Source organism: Ailuropoda melanoleuca, chromosome 3, assembly GCF_002007445.2.
Source record: "Ailuropoda melanoleuca isolate Jingjing chromosome 3, ASM200744v2, whole genome shotgun sequence".
NCBI classification, from domain to species: Eukaryota; Metazoa; Chordata; class Mammalia; order Carnivora; family Ursidae; genus Ailuropoda; species Ailuropoda melanoleuca.
Window position 1 is genome coordinate 51,506,927 of NC_048220.1, and position 21,296 is coordinate 51,528,222.

General features: G+C 40.5%; 1 protein-coding gene across 3 annotated transcripts in view; it reads left to right on the top strand.

Annotated features, from left to right (window-relative positions):
* Nucleotides 1-21,296, top strand: part of SV2C (synaptic vesicle glycoprotein 2C) — a 213,014-nt gene that overhangs the window by 55,926 nt on the left and 135,792 nt on the right. The window lies entirely within an intron of this gene.

Consider the following 21,296-nt stretch of genomic DNA (forward strand, 5'->3'; position numbering starts at 1 on the left):
TTCTCCTTTATTAACTTCCAAAGATATGCCTTTGGAAGCTAATAAAGCTATTATATGAAAACCTATTTGAGTACTTTTCTAAATATAGAGGTTAATTCTATAAAACTCTGACAAATGTGATTTCAAATTTCAAATTTTATGTGTGATACTATGATTTAAATACTTTGGGGACCCTGCTAATTTTTTTCCTATAATCTATGTGTATGTTTGCTTGTTTATCTCATAGAATTTATTCATGGAATAGATTCTTATCTTACTCATAGAATTTTCTCTAGATGACTTTTTCTATCGTTTTCAAAGTTCATACCTTTGCACCTAAACTGGAAAAGCTTCCTCATATGATTTAAAAGTCTCTTTCAAATCATATTAATATCTCAATTATATGTGCGAAAATAATATGAGCTCTCTATAAAATATCTAGATAGCAGATTTGATTTTTGTTTTAAAGTTACCATGGGGCACCTGGGTGGCTCAGTAGGTTAAGCATCTGACATCTGATTTTGGCTCAGGTCATGATCTCACATCTCTCACATCAGGCTCTGAGCCTGCTTGGGATTCTCTCCGCCCCTCCCCTTGCACATGCTCGCACACACACACTTTCTCTCCAAGATAAATAAGTAAATAATTAATTAAATTAAACAAAAATAAAGTTACCATGCCCTCAAGGTTCATGTTGTTGCAAAGCTTAGTTAACATTCCCACTTATTTCCCTTGCTTGATCTCGCCACCCTGATCATGACCTGAGCCTAAATCAAGAGTTGGACACTTAACCAACTGAGCCACCCAGGTACCCCAAAATGCCATTTTCTATCTGTTCTGTGACATTGCGACAGAGATAATCATAAATGAGAAAAGGATTTATATCTTATTTCTTTAACAGTTGTTTCTTTATATGACTTCCTCCTAGCATCTATTTTTTTAGTCATTTAACTGAGAGAGATCCATGGAAGCAGACTGGGGGGGGGCGGTGGGAATGGGGCATGTTTTGCATGTTTTTGCTGGTAGACTCAACTGTGTGTTCAGCCATCAAAATGCAGAACATGATTCAGAGGAGGGTCCTTAGTCATTTGTCAAATTGATCATTTCAGTGTATCGCTTGTATATCTAGCACTGTGTTTTGCCTTTGTTTTTTTCTTTTGGTGAGCAGATGTATTTATGTAAACCTGGGCATCAAAATATTTATCAAGAATTTGCAAAATCAGAACATTTAAGAAGATAGATCCTTTAAAATACATCCACACACATATTTAATAATTGGAAGCTTAATTTTAGGACAAAAATTTTTTCCCATTATATCCTAGCTTTTACACTGGAAACATTGCAGGGAAATCTAAACTGAGCTTGCCCTTGTGCCTTTATCTTCTTGGTCCTGAGTGGAAGCACAGTATCGCCCATGGTTCTCTTATCAGTCTATCCCAGAAACCTGTAAACCCCGATGATGTTACACACCCCTAGGTGGCATCTGGAAGTGTAGATAATGCTGTGGGACAATCAGAGCACAGATATTTTCATGTTTCCATAAATGTTGACTGCTTTAATGAAGTAAAAATGTGTCCCCAGGAGTATATGGTTTCACTCAACATTGCGAGTCCTCAGCAGAAGAATTTTAATGGTTTCCTAACTGTGCCTTCCAGACTTGCATTTCAATTATTTTGCCATTGTAATTTCACTTATAATTGCATTCTAATGGAGTTTTTTTAGACAGGCGTTTAAATTGTTTTGCCATTTTCATTTCATCAAATAATAGCTTTGCAATATAATTACCACACTAAGTCATAGCAATGGGATCAAATGCAAGAAAGATGCATGACCCATGTTTGGTGGTATTGGGAGATATAGATTTGGAAATAATTTCTCATTTGTTACTGAGCATTTTGTCATTTTCTCAAGGGAGATCAGGAACAAAAATATGAACAAAATTATGTCTCAATTATTTGGGAGATAGATCATCTCTTGGTGTTTGCTAGAAGTTTGACTTCAAGGGAGTTAAGAGCATCCTGGGTGTGCATGTGTCTATGTGTATGGTCTGTGTGTGTATATAACATGTTAATGGACTGGGTAAAAGTTAGAGTAAATATTTAATTATCTAACAAACTGCTATTTGAGGGAGGAAGTGTAGTTGCTTTAAGATAATTCATGCTTTATTACCAAAGTCTATTTAATTGAGCACTTATTATGTGCAAAGCACAGTGTTACCACAGAGGATAATAGGACAAATAAGGACAAGGTTTCTTTTTTTTTTTTTTAAAGATTTTATTTATTTATTTGACAGAGAGAGAGACAGATGCGAGAGAGGGAACATAAGCAGGGGGAGTGGGAGAGAAAGAAGCAGGCTCACAGCGGAGGAGCCTGATGTGGGGCTCAATCCCATAACGCCGGAATCACGCCCTGAGCCGAAGGCAGACGCTTAACCGCTGTGCCACCCAGGCGCCCCAAGGACAAGGTTTCTATATCCAAAGAAGTTACCCTGTAGTACAGAGAACTCACGAATGCCTGCAGGTTAACGATACAAAGAAGCAAGTATCAATAGCTGGGAGAGAGGTGTTAAGTAAAGAGACTTGAGGCTGAGAGACCACATGAGGGGTTAGGACCTCACCAACGGAGTGGGGAAAAGGCAAGGATTTAAGGGCTATTCCAGAGGGTGGAGTCATCAGTGATTGGTCCTTGATTAATTCAGATGGTGGAACAAGTGGACAGTTGATGAAAAGAAGGCGATTCATCAAATTAAGTAATGCAGAGTGCAGGTTTTCACATGAGGAAGAAGGATGAAGAGTTGCTTTTAGACTTCTCACTGAGAGATCCTCGGGGGTGTCCGAAGAGCCCCGCGGGCTACTCTCCGTTTGGGCTGGAGCATAGTTGGTTTGTGAGCCATCTCATTTAAGATCACACTACCAATGTCATTTAAGTGAACTTAACCAGGGGGCCAGCAGTGTCCTGCAGAAGGCCGTTTACGGGGCTGATGGTGAGGAGGAGGACTGACAAAGAGAAGCCGGAGCAAGAGGAGCAGCCAGGAGAGTGGGAAGGCCTGGAAGTTGCGGGAAAAGGAAGAGATGTGTAACTCTTGGGTGCTGCGGGGTTGTGCAGGAAAGGTTGCAAAGGCCTCTCGGTTCAAGCATTGAAGAAGTTCTTGGCTGTGCAAACGGCTCTTGAGAGGAGCACAGTGAGCAAGGCTACTTATTAAAGGGTTCGACAGCTAAAGAACACAAATTTTTAAACATCTTATCTGCCATATCAGTGACTTCAGCTGCCTTGATGTTACAATAGGTTCTGTGTTAGGTTAAGTAGTATTTGTGGAGTGGCTTTATGTGTGGGGCATGGCCTGAGGCCCTGTAAGGGAGATTGAGATGAGTAAGGATTGGTTCCTATTATCAAGGGAAATCCTGGTATTTCCCAGCTTTCGGTGTCTTAGGGATTTAAGCAGACCCTGTCATCTTATAAGTGAGGGGAGGAGCCCTAGCCCTGTGGGCGGCTTGCCTGCAGGGCTGCGTACTGGGAGAGGCAGACTGTGGAACACACACCCCAGCTCCTCACCCCATGTTGCTTTCCAGTTCTCTAACATTTTCATTTAAAGTCCTCTCTATTGGGTTTACTTCTAGGAGAAGACGATATTCTCAATTACTGGCAGAAATATACCACTCTGATGTCTCAAGGGATGATATAAAATTCATTTTTTGTTTGTGGACTCCAACAGTATAATCACCTGCTGGTATTAGATCTTTTTCCGCCCTTTTCTAAAACCCTGATAGAGGATATTGTCTGGTTTTGTTTTTTGTTTTCTGGTTTTTTTTGTATTTATAGACAGTACATAATGGCAACAGTCACAAATGAGAAATAGGATTTTTTCCGAGAGTTAACATGTGAAATCAGCCCATAGTACAAAGTCATCTTAAAGAGGCAGAGCAGAAGTTAAAATAGAGGGGATATAAGCCCCATGGAACCAGGGGTTTTTGTCTGTGTGGTTAACTACTGTCTCTCCCCTACCCAATCAGTTCCTGGTACATAATAGAATCTCAACAAATATTTGAGATGACAGTTTCTAAGATCATTACCACTTTGAGACCTCATTGAAGATACTGATATATCTAAAGTTAAGAATGTGTTGTTTCAAATTGACTTCGTTAGTCATGGAGGACCAATGGGAGAAAGCCATAGATGCAGATGTTGGACCCTATTGTAAGGAAGGCCACATTAGCCTGGAGTCTGGGAAGACATGAGTCTTGTAGCAAAGACCTTGTGTTCTAATTCCACGCTCCATAGCACTTTAAAGTTTTCAAATTCACCTTTCTTTAGAATTTGCCCATCAGGAATGTGTTTGCCAAAACCTGCCAGTCTTCTTGGCAATTCTGTTTCTTTGTTTTAATTCACCAAATGTCCATTCTGTTTTTTTCCATCTGTCTTGGTGAGGCTGACTACTGGGAGTCTGCTTCTGAGAGATGGGTCTTTTCAGGGCGTGCTGATATGTCCAGTTTTGGAACATGCAGGACCCAGGTCCAGAGTAGGACTGGATAGAAGTAGCTAGCACCTGGGAGGCCTACCTGGGTGGTCCCCTGAGTTTCCTGGAGAAATATCCTATTGTAGTACATACTAGTTTTCCTTTAGAACATCCACAATATTGGCTGGTCAGTTGGCATGCTGGACAAAAACGGAGGTAGACCACGAACATCAAAGCATTAAGAATATGTTTGTACATATGAATGGAATTTTACTTGACATTGTTTTCATTTTTGGAAACTCTTGGAAATTAAAAAAATATTTGTAAATAATTCTAGAATAAATATAGATTTTTGTGAATTTAGGATGTATTTTTTGGCTAGAAATGGAGCAGTGATTTTCATTTTAATCAATACTTGGATATCGACTGCATCAAGTCAGATTATTTGACATTTGTACATCTTCTCTTAACAACTATAATGTTCATTCAACAAAAATTTGTTGAGCACTTACTATGTGACAGGTATGATTTTAAACTCTAGGAATATAATGGTGAAGAAAACAAACAAATCTCTTGTAGACCTGAAGCATGTCTTTTAACCTTTCTTTCTGTAGTTTCTACCCCTGTGGTGGAATTCCGTGGAACATACAGAGTTTCTCTCTCTCTCTTTTTACTTTGTTTGCCACTTATAAAGGGTGATCTCTTTGAAGACTGAGCTGGATGAATATGACCTGAACTATCCCTAATTTCTCTTTCTCCACCCCTCCATACACTCCTTTATTCTTTTAGGTACTAATAAAGGAAGATATATTCTTTTGATATTTCTAGCTCCTTTGTCTTTAGCTGTATGTATTTAAAAAACAAAACAAGCTTGGAGTTTCTGAGATACCTTTTGCTTTCGTCCTATTGACTGCTGATTGCCACTAGACTACAGGCAGATTACAGAAGCTGGCTCACTGTTCATTGAACCAGTCCTTTCATTCAGTCTGTATCACCCATTCCCAGTGCTGTCAGGTAGATTAATATATCCAAGTTGATAACAAAGTGATGCAGTCTTAGCTTTAGTCCAAGCTTTGATCTTTCAGCATCTGGGTATACTCTTTATATTTTTCTCAGTTTTATTGAGAAATAATTGGCATACATCACTGTATAATTTTAGGGTGTACAACATGATGGTTTGATTACATATATTGTGAAATGATGACCATCCTAGGTTTAGCTAATGTCCATCTTCTCACAGATACAATAAAAAGAAAAGAGGGGGGGAAAAGAAAAGCAAAAATTTGTTTCCTCATCATGGGAACTCTTAGGAATAAGAACCCACTTAGCAACTTTCCTAGGTAGTTGACTCTTGAACAATGTGGGGTTTAGAGGCATCGACCCTCTGCACAGTCAAAATTCCCCATGTAGCTTTTTACTCCCCCAAAACTTACCTACTAATAGCCTGCTGTTTATAGGAAGCCTTATGGTAACATAGAGTCTATTGACATACATTTTGTATGTTACATGTATTCTATATTCTATATAAGAATACTATACTCTTAGAACAAAGTAAGCTAGTGAAAAGAAAGTCATAATAAAGAGAAAATACATTTACTATACTGTATTTATCAAAACAAATTTGTGTATAACGTATGTAGTTTGAACCCACATAGTTCAAACCTGTGTTGTTCAGGGGTCAACTGTATATCATACACCAGTATTAGCTAGATTCATCATTTTGCACCTTACATCTAGTACTTAATTATCTTATAGCTGGAGGTTTGCACCATTTGACTACCTTCCCCCATTTCTCCCTATTCCTTACCCTCCCCCTTTGCCTCTGGTAACTACAGGTCTGATCTCTTTTCCTATTATTATTATTATTATTTTTTAGGTCTTTGGGTATTTGTTATTGTTATTGTTGTTTTACATTCCACATATAAGTGAGTGTTTTTCTTTCTTCATCTGGCTTGTTTCACTTAGCATAATGCCTTCAAGGCCCCAACATGTTGTTGCAAATGGTAAGATTTCCTTGTTTGGTTTTTTTTTTGGCTGAATAAGATTCCAGTGTGTGTGTGTGTGTGTGTGTGTGTGTGTGTACACCATAACTTCTTTATCCGTTCACCCATCAATAGACATTTAGGTTGTTTCCATGTCTTGGCTATTGCAAATAGTGTTGCTATGAACATGGGAGTGAGGGTATATTTTCATTGAGAATTTTTGTTTCTTTTGGATATATTCCCAGAAGTGGAATTGCTGGATCATATGGTAGTTCTATTTTTAATTTTATGAGAATCCTCCATACTATTTTCCCCAGTGACTGTACCCATTTACAGTGCCACCAACAGTGCACAAGGGTTCCCTTTTTTCTCCATGCAGGCTAGCACTTGTTATCTCTCAACCTCTTGGTGATGGCCATTCTGACAGGGGTGAGGTGATATCTTATTGTGGCTTTAATTTGCAGTTCCATAATGATTATTGTTGTTGAATATCTTTTCTATACACGTTGGCTTTTCATATCTCTTTTTTGGAGAAATGTCTATTCTGGTCCTTTGCTCATTTTTAAATTGGGTTATTTGTTTTTTGCTATTGAATTGTAGGAGTTCTTTAAATATTTTGAATATTAACCCCTTATCAGATATATGATTTACCAATATTGTTTTCCCAATCCATAGGTGTTCTTTTTACTTTGTTGGTGGCTTCTTTTGCTGTGCAAAATCTTTGTAGTTTGATGTAGTGCCACTTGTTTATTTTTTATTTTGTTGCTTTTGCTTTAAGTGTCATATCCAAAAAAATCATTACAAGACCCATGTCAAGGAGATTTATCCATATATTTTCTTCTAGAGTTTCATGGTTTCAGGTTTTACATTTAAGTCTTTAATCCATTTTGAGTTAATTTTTGTGAGTGCTGTAAGTTATGGGCCCTTTTACATGTAAATATCCAATTATCCCAGCACTGTTTATTGAAGAGACTGTCTTTTCTCCATTAAGTATTCTTTGCTCCCTTGCCAAATATTAGTTAACCATATAAATTTGAGTTTATTTCTGGGCTTTTGATTCTGTTCCATTGGTCTGTTTGTTTTTATGTCAGTACCATACTGGTTTGTTGAGTATAGCTTGAAATCAGGGAGTGTGTTGCCCTCCTTCTTTGTTCTCCTTTCTCATGATTTCTTTGGCTATTCAAGGTCTTTTGTGGTTTCATATGAATTTTAGGAGTGTTTTTTTCTACTTTTGTAAGTGTGAACTAAATTTTAAAATGAGGGGCTTTGTACTCTAAAAGTGTAGGGTGCAGATTTCAGGATCAGCAGCTGTGTACCCTGCCTAATAATCCCTTTGTCATTGACATCTGTCTCGGTTTCTTGAAGGGAGGTTTGACATCCACTGTGTGTGTGTGTGTGTGTGTATACGCCCTCTGGTTCTGTTTAGCCTCTAAGCTGTCATAGTGATTCTAATTGGAATTAAAAAGTTATTGGCTTCTAGAGAACATCCTGTCCACCAACACTAGCAAAATCTTATTTGGATTCATTATTGCCAAATTGGAAAAGAAGACTCAATAATTTGTTGCCATTATATTCCTGGGTCTTATTTCCTCTGGTCATTCATATTCTCCTGAGAGAATTGAAGTTTCTAAAGTCATAGTGGAATTGGCCCAAGTAGCCTGAAAAGATTCCTCCATTCAGAGAGTCTGTGATCCATTTTCACAGGATAGGAGTGAACAGAAACCCCATGCCACATTCCTGAAACTTGACAATAAGCAGCATTCTGGGATGGTGAGAATATGATAGTACATGCCTTTCTTTCTGAGGCTCATTGAGGGTTTTCTCACAGTACAGCTTTGAACCTGAAGACTGATCCTTGCATCTGACTCCCTTTATCTCTACATACTAGAACATTCCTGAATGAGGATTCTGATTCCATTGGTGGTCCTGGCCTTACATATCCTGATTCAGTGTGGAACTCTCCTTGAAGTCCCTGTAGAACTTTCCGACTGTTGTCAGTTTAAAGAATTTGTTAACTGCAGATTGGTTTAAATAAGGCAATCTGAAATGTTAATCACCTAGTAACTACAAATAATTTGGGTTTGTAGGTTTGAATTCCAAACATGAAGATGCAGTCGCCCCCTTTCATGGGAAATCTAACCTTTCAATATTCTTACATAACAAGAGCTTTTATAGGACCTAAGCTTCCTGAAGAATGCTTCAGAGAGTAGGAAATGGTTTGATTACATTCATCTTGAAGAGTTAATCTGATAAATTACTGAAGTAAGTATTCCCAACACACATCTTTGCAAAATGACATTCTTACCTTACACTTAGAAATTTCTTATTGGCCTTTTTAAGATTGTGAGAGAAAAAGTAAAAGAGGTCCTTGGGTATAGTTTTTATCTTCAATTCCAAAATTGAGATCTCTTATCAAGTATAAAATGATGAGTACACAATGAGTTTTTCCAATTAATTTTTTAATGTAAATAATTTGCTTAAAAACAATATAATGATCTTTAAATTATTTTCACATCTCTGTTATCTAAACACTAAAGATGATAAATTTTGTCGTGTATTTTACTATGTTAAAAAATGCAATCTTAAGTGAGCAAACATTTCTAAATGTTGGAATATTGCTTATTTTTGCCATTAAGTTTATTTTTTCACTCTCAAGACAAAGCCTGGAAACAGAGAACTGACAACTAAGACACTACTGAACATCCTAGCGCAAGCACTTTCTGTAGCCAACTTACACTGTGGGGCTGTTACGTACGGTTGTGAAAGTTGTAGCCTGCACAAAGCCACCTGGCTGGTGCTGGAATCCAGTCCTTCTTCCACTTACCAAGCCATTCACCCTGGCTTGTGGCTGATTCCACCTGCCTGTAGAAAAAGGTGACTTTTGCTAATTCTACTCTGAGGAGGCTCTTTTTGGTCATTCATCCACCTAGATGAGCACCTTTCCCCAACTAACATAGAGGAGTTTTCTGTGCCAAGAGGCTCCATTACTTGCAGATCTACATCAGGTGGTGGGGAGCCTGAGAAGATTCAGAAGGAGGAGGAAGATAAGAAACCAAGGTCTTACCCTTCCAAGAACTTATGGCAGATTCAGATTATTCAGAAGAAGGGAAAGATCAAAGGAAAAGCATATATAATTATATGGTGCAAATATAATTCAGTAAACATTCACCCAAGCAGTTATAGTTGTTGGGTGCTAAGTGTAGTCAAATTAGTATGGGCTTTATTTTAGTACATCATGTGCCTAGACTCACCAGCTTAAAATACTTTGGCAATGTTGAGAAATGGGGGACTTTGTGTTTGTAAATGCAGTACATTTGAATGACTCAGAACTACAAAAATGGAAAGAGTAGCTCTGGAGGGAACACCATCATCAGAGAGCTTCAGTCCCTCTCCCCACCAGGGGCATGCCTGTATTTATTGCCCAGAAATTGCTGAGTTTTGTTTTGGAAAAAAAAAAAATAGAGAGCACCAGGCTCCGCTTCTCGTCCTCTGGAGGCTGGCTGGTGCCACAGAGACTCTGGGCGGAGATGAGAGAAACCCTGAGGCTCAGAGCGCTAGGACAGTACAGAGGGGAATTTTCAGATTTGCCCTGATCTTGGTCATAGCTGCGGTTTCCTGCCAACACTACCTGGGTGTCTGACATCTCAAGAGCAAGAAGTGTAGTCAAAGCTAAAGTTAGCAGAGAGGCCATATTAAAGAAGTGCCACTCCTCAGCCTCGGACGCAAGGTCCCCGGGCAGAGGCCAGGATGGGGTGCCCTTGGATGGTGGGGAATCGAGCATGTGACAGGCTTCATACTGGGTCCACTTTATCTGCCTGTCTTGTCTTTTGTTCACACTGCCTCTTCTAGTAACTTTGCACCATTGTCCTTAATAAATGACATCGATATAATTACCATTTAAAAAAAAAAGAAAGAAAAGAGAAGGACAGCAGACTCTGCTCATTACGCCCCTGCTGAGGGAGTTCTCAACCAAACAGAAGACCTACTAGGCTGCACTGAGGCCAGGCTGGGGCTTGTTGGAGTGGTCATCACGCATCTGTACCATCAGGTCAGCCAAGCAACATCAGAGAAAGTTGGGGTGGGAGGCAAAGAAGAGCGTCTTCTCTCCTGACACCCAGGGAAGAGCTCAAGGAGAGCAGGATGGAGCCACATCCCTGGGCACTTCCATAGGGCAAATTGCCTTGGAGGTGCTAGGATGCACTTTGCATCCACACGGCACCCTTGGTTTGTGCCTGGGAGAGTTCCGTTTGGGGCAGAGCAGAGGATCAAGCTCTTAGATGGGAAGTTAAAGGGACTGCTTCACATTCAGTACGGCCCTTTGTGAAGTTAGGAAGAGAAGATGAGAAAGTTGGGGGGCGCCTGGGTGGCACAGCGGTTAAGCGCCTGCCTTCAGCTCAGGGCGTGATCCCGGGGTTATGGGATCGAGCCCCACATCAGGCTCTTCTGCTATGAGCCCGCTTCTTCCTCTCCCACTCCCCCTGCTTGTGTTCCCTCTCTCACTGGCTGTCTCTGTCAAATAAATAAATAAAATCTTTAAAAAAAAAAAGATGAGAAAGTTGGGCATTGCTCTACTTAAGACAAGATGTTAATAAGGTGCTTTCAAGTAAGTGCTGGAGCCCAGCTTTCTTCTAGGAGACTAAGATTTCTGTTCTTCGAGAAACAAGCATTTGGAGAATAGTTGGTGACGTCTGAATGACCAAAGATCAAGACACAAAATAAATTACATTCCTGATGTCTTTTGGTATTTACATTTAGGTATTTATAATGTTCAAAAAGAAGAGAAAAAGTTGTTTTAAGTAAAATCATTACCAAGAATATCTCAGTCCCTGGGAGGGAGTTGCGTGAACCAAAGTAAGACAAAATGTGTGGCCCCTTTTCTTCAAAGAGGCTGAGGGTGGGTAGCATAAAGACCTGCTGTTAACCCAGTTAATATGGACATAATGTGCCTACCAGAAAGGAGAGAACCGATGGTGAGAGGCCAAGTTTTAGGCTACCAGGTAAGGTTTTAGGATGGGGTCTCTTTACCCTTCCCAATAACTAAGTGAAACCAAATCTACCCACAGTTGATACTATAGCCATGAGGGGGAGAGCAGGAACTGAGGGATATTTGGGAGAAGTTTGGGGGGAGTATGCTTTTACCTCCAGAACCAAGAATCCAATTTACCTCTGTGATCTTATGCTTGGACTTCCCTCTCTACACTCTGAGACCATATGCTTATAGGTTGCCATACTTGACTTCTGTAGGCTCATTCATGGCAAAGATATTTCTACCACACACACACACACCCCTTCTCCTGGGGATTCCAGTGGAACAGTAAAACACGATGTGTTCCAGCAATGTGAAAAGCAAGGCTGCTATCCTTCAGGGACAGTGCTTCCTGATAGCAATGAGCTGAAGTGTAAAGAAGTTACCACCTTGGGGCGGAGTCAGCATCTCCACCTTGTCAAGTTAAGGAAGGAAATGGATGGACAGGAGGAAGCCATGTGGTGGTTAGCGATGTTCCAAGTTGGAAGGAAGGATGACGTTAAATAATAAGAAACCAAATGTAAAATCAAACAAGAGAAAACAAATAGAAAGTAAATCGTAAAAGAAATGTTTAAGAAAAAAGATGCAGCTTTGAGACAGGCTACAATATGGAAGAATCTTGAAAACCTTAGGACAAATGATTGTATGACTGCAGCTATAACTGCAANATGCAGCTTTGAGACAGGCTACAATATGGAAGAATCTTGAAAACCTTAGGACAAATGATTGTATGACTGCAGTTATAGGAATTATCTNTGATTGTATGACTGCAGCTATAACTGCAAAGAGTAGGCAAATTCAAGACAGAAAGTAGATTAGAATTACTGGGGGCTGGACAGGAGAGGGAATGAGGAATTACTGCTCAAAAGTTTGAGTTTCTGTTTGGAGTTCTGTTTGGAAAGATGGTGGTGATGGTTGCAGAACATTGTGAGTGTACTTAATGCCACTGAATAGTACATTTAAAAATGGTTAAAATGGCAAATTTTGTGTTGTGTAAATTCAACACAATTCAAAAGGAAAAGGGGAAAAAAAAACAACCTGAAGGAAGTTGTTTTGGAGGTGGTTGGGTGCTCGTAGCCATCTTCAGAGATGGATGGAGTTCACCTGTCTCCCGTGTTTGAGGAGCTGCCCAGACTAACAGTGAGTCCTGGACAGACACAAATGTCTTCCCAGAGCAGCTTTGCCAGCTGTTTCCTGCATTTTCACAGGAATTGGGGTCCTGACGGGGCTCCAGTTCTTAGTGGCAACTGTTCCTCCTGGTAGCTTTCTTTCTGACGGATTCCAGACTAATTCTGGGGGTGGAGTTTGCCATAATGGTCTCTCACATAAGAATATTCCAGACTGCTGAATTCTTATTGAGCTTCTTGGGGAATATTTGAGAGTGCAGGGAGGGATTTGGATATAGATGAATTATGCTACTTAAAAATCAGAGGGGAACAAATAATATAACCTAGAATATTCTGTAGGCAATTTTTCAGTAAGCTTGAAGTCAGGATAATCATTAGATTAAAATGTGTGACTTCACTATGTAACTTGTTTGAGAAGTGAGGTACATATTTTAAGTAAATAAAGTTTACCTCCTCAAAAGTCAAAGCTCTTCTTGTTTAAGCATATTTCTTTTTTCTTTTTTTAAAGATTTTATTTATTTATTTGACAGAGATGGAGACAGCCAGCGAGAGAGGGAACACAAGCAGGGGGAGTGGGAGAGGAAGAAGCAGGCTCATAGAGGAGGAGCCTGATGTGGGGCTCGATCCCATAATGCCGGGATCATGCCCTGAGCCGAAGGCAGACGCTTAACCACTGTGCCACCCAGGTGCCCCTGTTTAAGCATATTTCTTAAATGGAAATCAAAAGTGTTTTATATTATTTCTAAATTTATCTTCTATCATTTAAATGTGCCCTGAATTCAGGGTATTGATTTTTATTCTTTATGTAATACTTTGGTTTTTCTTCACCCCTTCCTATCATCCTGTCTCTGCTGCCACTTTAACTCTCTCTAACTCATCCCCTGATGTACTGTGCTGTGGATTAGGAAACTAGATAACTAAAGTTGTTAAGAATTATCTGTTAGGGGCGCCTGGGTGGCTCAGTCCTTAAGCGTCTGCTTCGGCTCAGGGCGTGATCCTGGAGTCCTGGGACCAAGTCCCACATCAGGCTCCTCAGTTGGGAAGCCTGCTTCTTCCTCTCCCACTCCCCCTGCTGTGTTCCCTCTCTGGCTGGCTATCTTTCTCTCTGTCAAATAAATAAATAAAATCTTTAAAAAAAACATAAAAAAGAATTATCTGTTAAATAAGAGTAAATAGACTATGAGATGGACTTGAGAGTTATTGGGTAATTGCTTGACTTTATAAATGAGGCTTTATACCAGATAAACAGGACATCCAGAAGCCAAGCTCAAGGTGCTGGCAGAGTAGGCATTGGAAGGACATTGGAAGTCTGGCTTTTGGTGTGTTAATGAGAACTTTTTTCCCCAGTTGCAAATAGCTCTTTGTAAATCAGGCTAGGGCTCAGCTGTGCCCAGTTATTCTGGTGAAAAGTCAAGTAGCTGGCTAAAATTATTTTTATGAATCAGGGCAGGGTTTAAATAAATGCTTTAAGAGTTAGAATTAATGCAAAATAAACTTATGCTTTTGAAATTTTAACTTCCCTATTCTTGGTGATGTGGTCACTGACCATGATTATGACCACTGCACCCTCCGTGTTCCCACCTTAAAGGGTCTTTGGAATGGAGACTCTTGTCACAGCAGCCCGCTTGTCATTGCTCTTCAGATCATGCCTGGGGGAGGGCAGTGGAGGATTTGGGTGGCATCACATCCCTGATTAAATTGTTTGCTGGTTAACGTATAGGTTGCCTTAAACTCGTGAGTATGGTATTCCAAGTTCTCCATAACCTGGGCCTGATCTATTTTTCCCAACCTTTCTGCCACTCACTCCCCTCTCCCAGATATTCCAAAATCAGGATATAGAGTTGCCAGGTAAAATACAGGGTGCCCAGGTAAATTTGAATTTGAAATAAATAACAAGCAAATAATATTTTTATAAAAGTATGTGTCATGCAACATTTGGCGTACACTTAAAATATTATTTGTTTATCTGAAATGCAAATTTAACTGGGCATCATGTGTTTTTATTTGCTAAATCTGGCCACCCTTCTGGTAGTGGTGATAACAGCAGGAGGTGGAAGGATTAGAGTTTGTTCTTTGCCCTGTGTGTCAGGCATCTCATTAGTCATTAAATTCACTATCTCATTTAATAGCGGTCACATACATTCTCAGACTTCGTGAATCAGTACTAGGGTAAGCCTGTATAGGAACCATATATAAGGAACCGTATATATGTTTTATAAGCATTCTGAATGATTCTTGTTCAAAGGAAAGTTTTGGAAACATTATGATCCAGACCACTGCTTCTCAGACACCATATGCAGACTTCACTTGAGGACGCAGGTTTTGATACAGCAGACCTGGGGTGGGCCTGAGGTTCCTCATGCTAGTATGAGCTGGGATCACAGGTGAGGCTGAAGCTGATGGTTATGAACCCCGCTGTGGGTAGTGCTGTCTTAGGCCCCTCCCCCCAGCCAAGCAGCCACATCTCCAACATTATTGATAGTGAAGGTTAAATGTGATACTATGATTTTAAACAATGGGGCGTGTGATAATGTAAGTGCAAGTACTTCCCTAATTCACCAATATACAGCAACATGCATTACAAAGGAACCTTATGTAGCATTTTCAAGGAGAGGTTTTCTTTCCGAACAGTAAATCTCTTATCGACAGTTGAGGGATGCACATTTGTTTTTTTCTCCACTGAAATGGCTATTGACTTCTTTACCCTGGTCTTTCTCCTACACAGTGGGGGTCTTCACAGTCCCTAACCACATTTACAGCCATGCATCCCAGAATGGTCCCTAGATGTTCAAGGCACAGTGTGATTCTGCTTTGTGGAAATAGTTTCTCAGTACCAGAGCCATGGTGATAAAATTATAATGTGAATCCTTCAGGTTTTTCCTACCTCCCGTGTAACGTGAAATTGAATGACTTTTCTGAGTGTGGCTGATTGTCTCTGCATAATCTATTTAAATCAGAAATAGGAAAAGTACTGCTGTGTCAAAAAACTGATTGGAAACTGGTAAGAGTTAACTAGACTGCTCACAGGGACAAAGGAAAGCCCTGCAGTGGGACTCGATCCAGCTGTAAATGCACACACCCAAGTTATATGTGTGAGAAAGTGGTTGGCTTCTCCGGGCTTTCTGTCTGATCATGTAGTTAGCTACTCATTTTTCTCATTAATAGGTCAGAGATGCCTTTGTGGAATGTAACCTTTCAAAATTTAGCAGTTTAGACACAGAAAGACACCAGCAGGGGTTCCCCCACTCGTTCATTCCTCAAATTCTTACTGAGTTGGTGCAAGACACTTGCACAGTTTTGTGGCAAATACAGAGATCCACCAGACAAAAGCCTGGGAACAAGGCACTTCCCATCAAAACGGTGGGGGGACCAGAGGACAGAGAGATTAATTCTGTTTGAGGGAGGAGTGGTTTTAAAAAAGGTTTCAGGAGACTGTCATATTTGCCCAGGATTTCCACTGCAGGCACAGTGTGGACTTGCTGAGCCAGGGGTGGGCAAAGGGGGTTTCTAGGAGAGAGAATAGACTGAGCAAAGGCTGAAGGCAGGAAAACCATGAATCTGGTGTTGCGAGTAGATTGTGGTTCAGTTTTGTTGAAGTGGAGCATACATAGAAGGGAGCACTTGGAAGGGTGGGTGGGGACTTACCTGTTCATGGAGACTACATGAGTTTATTCTGGTGCAGGTAGGGAGTGCTTGAGGTGTTAGCAGAGAAGTGATGTGGTGAGACCTCTCCTTTGGGAGACTGCTGTGTTTAGAATGGGTCCAAGATTAGCCAGCGGGATTAGTTAAGATTCATTTGCATTGAGTGGTCCAGCCAGTAGGTGTGGAGGGCCTGATTGTGGGTGATGCAGAGGGTCTGTGAGAGGAGAGGGTGTTTTCCAGTGAAGTCCTGGACTTGCACAACCCACTAGCAGTGGGAGCAAGGGAGAGGAACATACCATAAGGCATTGAGATTTCATGCCCAGGTATTGTGTCGGGCAGGAGTGCATAAAATATAAACTGTACTTCTGGGATTGGTGGGGAAGTACAGGGAGCCTGTGTGTGGGAGGGAAGAGGGAAGAAGGGTTTAGTTATTACAAATGCAGGAACTGAGTGTCTTAGTCACAGACTACCCTTAGCCCAGTGATCACTGGTGCCCAGTGATTTTTTTGTTGAGTTTAAGATGCCAACCAGACTCAGGACAAACTGCCCAGGAGGGCATTTAGAACTGGGTCCTGAGACTTGGCAGGGAAACTAGCCCTAGAGATGGGTGTTGGAGACATCTCTGAATGGAGATGCAGAGCCCACAGGAGAGGATACATGCTGAAGGGGAGAGCCTGTGGAAGAGAGGAGGGCTAGTGACAGATCTTCAGCTAATCTTAGGGGTGGAGTGGAGAAAAGTCATAAATAAATGGTAGGAAAAATCTCAACTGCCCAGAGGCCAAGAGCAGCAAGGGTTTCAAGGGGAGGAGGTGAGCATAACCGAGAGTGCTTTGGGGAGGGGGTGTGTGGCAGAGGAAATGACATTGGCCGAGGCAATAAGAAAACCGTTCCAGAGGGTGGAAAGGACAGATGTAAGATTAATTGCTAAACTGAATTTTAATGTCTATTTTTAAAGAGAAGGAAAACAAATCAGTATTTAAAAATTGGTTCTAAGGTACTGTAGTATATTTGTTTTGGATAATGCTTATAGTAACATAATTATACCAGAGATTGGAGCAGCTGAAAAAATATTAATCCTTTTCTGCAAGGGAAAATTGCACATTTGTAGCTATTATCTAGTGCTCCTATGTCATTTATGTGCCAATAATCACATCCAGAATATATAGAGGAGAGAAATTGGCAGACCAGGAGAGAAGTGAGTTAGCTGCTGCTATCTCACTTTATTTATTTTTCCAAATTGAAAACTGTATCAGTTACTGGTACCTCTGGATTTAACAATAAAATAAACTTTGTTGAAATGTTCGCATTTAAGCAGTCAAATAGGAACGATAAATGGTAGAGAACTGCCCAGGAAAAGGCAGCTCCCAGTTGACCACTCCCTTGGGGTGAGCCTCCGACCCAGTGAGAGGGTCCTGTAGGACTACACACTACAGCTTTGCCCCCTGGGTTTCTGCTGGATCAGTAAAGAAGCCTCCTGTTGCCTGCCCTCTCCCCACACTGGGCACACTACATTTATAGTGTGACGGTGGCTCCTGCAGACCCCACTGTACATCACATCGTGTGTAGGATCCCTGATGACATTTTCTCAGTCACAGAGCGATGCGTTGTTCCCCCAGAAATGCGATTTCCCTCCTCAGAGAGAAATGAATTCTTATAGCTATGACACAGAAGTGCATCCCGGATGGCCTGCTGTGAAGCCGGGAGAAGTGAGGAAAGCCAGGGGATGGACAGATTCTTCCCAGTATGGGGCAGGTGCTTCCTCTGACCCTCGCCCCCAGGGAGCCTCCTGAGCTGTTCCTGTTTGGTAAAGACCCCAGCACTTGCCCCAGCTTGGACCCTTAAAGGAGTTCCCAGGAATAGCCTCTTCCCTAAGCTTCCTCACATCACCTGAATTGAGTCTGGAGGCCACGCCTAATAAAATGTTAACCACCCCCTCCTCCCTGAAACTGCATCTGCCTTTGGCTCCTTCTGGAGGCTCTCATCTCTTCTAGTACTCATTCTTCATTCTTCTCTCTGCTCCCTAGAGGGTCTTCCCAAGACTTAGCCCTTGGGNGGCTCTCATCTCTTCTAGTACTCATTCTTCATTCTTCTCTCTGCTCCCTAGAGGGTCTTCCCAAGATTTAGCCCTTGGGACTTTGTCTGTATATGTGCTGTAATTCTAATTGCCTTTCTTTATGCAGTCATCCAGCAAACACTTCCTTAGCGTGTTCCCTGCCCAGGTCCCAGACTGGATCCCGGGGTTGTAAAGACATGGTCCCTGCTCTCAGGTGTTTACAGACCAGAGAGGGAGATTGGCATGTGGCAGATGAGGGCACCTAAGTGTCACAGATGCTGCAACAGGGAGATTCAAAAGAAGGAACGTCTAGGGGTGCCTGGGTGGCACAGTGGTTAAGCGTCTGCCTTCTGCTCAGGGCGTGATCCCGGCGTTCNATCGAGACCCACATCAGGCTCCTCTGCTATGAGCCTGCTTCTTCCTCTCCCACTCCCCCTGCTTGTGTTCCCTCTCTCACTGGCTGTCTCTATCTCTGTCGAATAAATAAATAAAATCTTGAAAAAAAAAAAAAAGAAGGAATGTCTAGCTCTTGGAGAGGACAGGAAGGATTTAATAGAGGCAACATCAGGCTTTTTCTGATGATTTCCAGGCCTGTGGCTATCAAATGTCTAATTATGTATTCCCATTAGAATATGCAGGAAAGAAGCACAGGATGGACCAAGGCTTTGAGGCAGAGCTGGGTTCGAATCCTAGATCTGTCATCTAACGATCATGTGTCTTCAGGCAAGTTTCTCTGAGCTTAAGTAAACTAATCTTGAAAAAGAAAATAAATAGTAGCTTTGTCTTGTAGGCTTTTTAAAAACTGTGATCATCACTTTTCCAGAGCCTCTCATCCTCTGTTTTTGGTAGCCTATAGCTAGTTGTAATTAAAATGTCACCTTGGAGAGTAGCTGGGAGGATTCGAGACAATGTATACAAGCCCCTAGTACTAGATGGGGCGCCTGGGTGGCTCAGTCGCTTAAGTGTTCAACTCTTGGTTTTGGCTCAGGTCACTATCTCAGGGTCCTGGGCTCCGAGCTCAGCATGAGTCTGATGGAGATTCTTTCCCTCTTCTGCTCCCTCCCCACTACCCCTCCCTCCCTCTCGAATTCTCTCACTCTCTCAAATAAATAAATAAAATCTTTTTTTAAAAAAGCCCCTAATACTAGAACAGTACTAACAAATACAACCCTGTCATCGTCAGCCTTTGCCTTAACACTTTTTTAAGTATGCAGTAAATGTTGTTAACTGTGTGCACCGTGCCTTACAGGAGATCTCTAGAATTTACTTGCCTAGTGTAAATGAAATTGCATACCCTTTGATCAATGCCACTGCCTCTCCGTTCCCCTCCTTCCCCTCTCCACAGATGCTGTCAACCACTGTTCTACTCTCTGATTCTCACGTTTCTAGTCTCTATTTTAGGTTCCCGAAATAGTGGGATCAGCTAGTATTTGATTTTTTTTTATATCTGACTGATTTTACCTTACACAGTGTCTTTCAAGTTCATCCATGTTGTGGCAAATGGCACAATTGTATTCTTTTTTAAGGCTGAATAAAATTTCATTGTTATGTGTATATACCACATTTTTAAAATCCATTCATCTGCCAATGGACATTTAGATTACTCCATGTCTTTGCCATCGTAAATAATGCTGCAGTGAACATGGCAGTGCAGATATCTCTTAGAAATATTGCTTTCACTTCTTTGGGGTATGTACCAAGAAGTAGGATTCCAGATCATATGCAGTTATATTTTTGTTTTTTTGAGGAACTTCCATTATGTTTATCATAATGGTTGTACCAAATACATTCCCACCAACAGTATATTAAGCTTCCCTTTTCTCTACATCCTTACCAACATTTGTTATCTTTTGTTCTTTTGATAATGGCCATCCTAACAGTTGTGAGACAATATCTCATTGTAGTTTTAATTTGTGCTGCCCTCATAATTAGTGATGTTGAACACCATTTCACGTACCTATGGCCATTTGTACGTCTTTTTGGATAAATGTCTATTTAGGTCTTTGTGCATTTTTAAAATCAGCTTATTTAATTTTGTTTTTGTTTTTTTGCTACTGAGTTGTTGGAGTTCCTTATATATTTTGGATATGAATGCTTTATTAGATATATGATTTGCAAACCTTTGAAAATATCTTGAAACCAGCAAGAGTAAAACAACTTTCCACTCATAAGAGAGAAGTCACTAAGGAATAATTTTAAAATGTAGTGAGAAATCATTAAAGAAATTTAAATGCTAAATTAGAATACAGTAGCTAAATGAAAAAGAAAGCATTGGGGAGAGACATGATACCTAGAAAACAAAAAGTAAAAGAGCAGATGTCAATTCAACTATATCAATGATATTAAATATTTATGAATTAAACAATCCAATCAAAAGGCAGAGATGATCAGACTTGATGATAAAATAAGATCCGTTTTGACAGCTCACTTTATATCAGAAACAGTGGAGGCCAGAGATAGTGGAATAACATATTGAAAGAGCAGAAAGGAAAAAAAAAAAAACCTGTTAACCAAAAATCTTATATCCAGCAAAGCTGTCCTTCAGAAATGAAAGCAAAATGATCGCCCTGGAAAGGAAAAATGCAGGGAGGATTTATTGATAACAGGTTTGCTTTACAAGAAATACCAAAGGGAGTTCTTCAGGCTAAAAGCAAATGACCTCACCCAGTAATTTGAATCCATATGAAAAAAACAAAGAACATTGTAAAATTATAAGAGATAGTATAAATGGATGTATCTTCTCCCTTCTTCTGTGAAATGATTTAGAAAGCAATTATATACACACACAGGCTGTGTGCATATATATATATCTATATATATATATCTATATATACACGCACACACACACACATACATACACATATATAGACTATATACTATATATATATATATATAAATATAATGTTGGGCCTTTAACTTATAGAAATATAACATGTTTGCCAAAATAGCACAAAAGATGTACGTGGAACAAAACTGTATTGGGCTAAGAAAATAACTGCAGATGGTAATTTGAACACAGAAACAAACACTTTTT